Source organism: Callionymus lyra, chromosome 3 (assembly GCF_982586985.1).
Source record: "Callionymus lyra chromosome 3, fCalLyr1.hap1.1, whole genome shotgun sequence".
Classification (NCBI taxonomy): domain Eukaryota; kingdom Metazoa; phylum Chordata; class Actinopteri; order Syngnathiformes; family Callionymidae; genus Callionymus; species Callionymus lyra.
Genome location: NC_141820.1, coordinates 11,497,393 through 11,500,615, shown reverse-complemented (window position 1 = coordinate 11,500,615; position 3,223 = coordinate 11,497,393).

Below are 3,223 nucleotides of genomic sequence, written 5' to 3'. Positions count from 1 at the left end.
TATTATAGTCGAACTAGTAGATGGCTGGTCCAATCACAGCTAGACCTTCAGAAACAATCCTTTTTCAGGGACCGTGTGGTGTCAATACACTCGTACAACTTATGTTAACAAAATAAAATAACGGTCAAAGCAAAACTATCCGTAAAATAACTGTCAAAGCAAAAGCGACAACGTTTTTGACCAGAATAAATTACTTATTTTTGGTGTGAGTCACTGCGCGGTGGACCCTTTTTTCACGGACCGTGTGGTGTCAATACAGTTGTACAATTTATGTTGACAAAATAAAATAACAGTCAAAGAAAAACTGTCTTTAAAATAACAATAAAAACTGTCCTTAAAATAACAATAAAAACTGTTCTTAAAATAACAATAAAAACTGTCCTTAAAATAACAATAAAAACTGTCCTTAAAATAACAGTCAAAGCGAAAACGACAACATTTTTAACAAGAATAACTGTTTTGTGGTGTGAGTCGCTGCGTATTGCAAACCCCTTTTAGTGTTTAGTTTTACAGTTATACAATCAAATGATCTAAAAGTTATATATATCAAAATATAAATGTTGTGAAAATCAGGAAACTGAAATATATATATATATATATATTTTTAAATACAACAAAACGGATGAAACAGATAAAACCAAGTTTTTTTTCTAAATTTATATCTAATATTACAATGTATTAAAATATAATAAATAAAATACATCAAAAGCTATTAAACATTAAGATAAAATAACTGTGATGTGGGGAATAACTATGATAGAAATAATAATAATCATAATGATCACGATACATATAGGTGAAGACATTAAATTAAACAATTAAACAAATAAATTAAGTATAAATACATATGAATATAAATACATTCAGCCAATATAAATGCATTTTTATTCCTGTACCATAAAAGACCAAAGTATAAAATGAAGAGCTGCCATTGAAAAAAGTAAATAAAATTTGTCATTGAGTTAATTGTATTGTATTTAAAATATATTTTCCCTAATCCATTATAAAATGTGCGGAGCTTCCTGCAAGAAACATCTTAAGACATTTTTTATTCGTACAGGCTTTTCCTTGATTTTCTGAGACTATCGTGTTTTTGTCTCTGTGTTTTCTTGACCCTTTAACTATATATTTTTTTGAGTATTGTTTTGTTTAATGTGACTTACTTACTTACTTACTAACCCTCACTAAACTGACTTTAAAGTTATCGGACAGAGGTTTTACTAGCACAGGGGTGGACAATTATAATTCTTCAAGGGCCACATTAAGTTCTGTGAATGTAGTTAGGGGCCGTCAAGCAAAAAAAGACGAAAAAATCCCTAAAAAAAAAGGACATGCGTCAATAGGCCATGACATTTATTAAGCTAAATAAGCTGCAATTTTATTCCTGTATATATGAGTGTTTTTCAAAACATTTCTTCAATTAACTTGAAAAAAAAGGGATTAATATATACACAAACAATTATACACAAAAAGGAGGGAAGTGTTATGTGAAAATTTAAATGAATAATAAATACAAAATACATTTGTTAACAACATTACGAGGGTCGCATAAATCTATTCGATTTGAATTTAAACAATAAATCTATTTTAAAGAAAGATTCACAGGTTTCTCGCTTATAACATCAATTTAGTCGCAACAATTCATTTTTAATTTAAATAAAATCGGTATAAATCCAGGAATTCAATGTCTTTATTCGTTCTTTCTAACCAGGAATCCAACAGCAAACACAGCATCTATATGAATACAACAAAAGAAGAAAAAAACATTTTTTATCTCTCCCTCTATTTCATCACAAACAGCATCTCCATCATAAATAAATAAGCAACATATAGAGCGCATCTCTATTGTACATCAAACGTGGCCAAGATTACATGTGACAAGGCTGGCAATTAACCATCTCTCTCCCTCTCTCCATTCAAACCCTGGGATAGAAAAAGAGAAAGAAAAAGAAAAGGATGATCAAGGCTCGGTTGATTCTCGCAGACGATGCATAATTTATGTGGCTGGTACAAAATGCCGTTCAGTCGCACTTTCTGTTCATTCACTCGAACTAATTCATTGAAATAAAGCGTCCCTGAGGGGAGCCTCGTGTAATCAACACTAATCCAGGATTGATTTTCTTTTTCTTTCTTTTTTTTTTGGGAAGCAGCAGAAAAGACAGAAAGCTGCAGGAATCTGGGAAAGCTCTCTTGTCACTGATCGGAACACAGCGTTTAACGGATCTGGTTTCACGAGACACACAAGAAAAGAAAAAGGGATCTGGAGGGAGATTGACAATAAAAAAGAAAAAAGAGTGATGACAATAAGAGGCTTGTGAACATGAAGTATCGCTGCAGAAATGAAAAAAATGAGGCTTTGAAGGAATGTTTTTAGCCTGATGGACTTTTTGACTTTACTTTTTTTCAATGTGTGTTGTTGAGCGGACAGCGCCATCTGTTGGTTGAGGAGTGTCGGTAAATACAACACGAGGCTTCGTCTTTTGGCTTTAAATATATATTTAAATATATATGACTCACGTCGTTTTGATTTCAACGGAATATAGTACATTTTAATATTATGTATATTATATTGACTGATGATGTATATATTATACTATCATGTTGTATATGTATGTTATGTATTGCTTTGAGTATAAGGTAAGGTAAGGTAAGGTAAAACTTTATTGATATATATATGATTTGTTTATATGGATACCTGCTTAATGAATGAATATGTATATAAAGATATTATACTTTATCATGTTGTATATGTATGTTATGTATTACTTTAAGAGATTATATATTATTTATTTTTATGGATACCTGCTTAATAAATGAATATATATATATATATATATATATATATATATATATATATATATATAGATATAGATATAGATATATCTATATCTATATCTATATCTATAGATATAGATATAGATATTATACTTTATCATATTGTATATGTTTGTTATGTATTACTTTAAGTGATTATATACTATTTATTTTGTGGATACCTGCTTAATAAATTAATATACATATAGATATATATCTATATATAGATATAGATATAGATAGATATTATACTTTATCATGTTGAATATGTATATGTATTACTTCAAGTGATTATATATTATTATGTTTTATGTATACCTGCTTAATAAATTAATATATATATAGATATTATACTTTATCATGTTGTATATGTATGTTATGTATTACTTTAAGTGATTATATATTATTT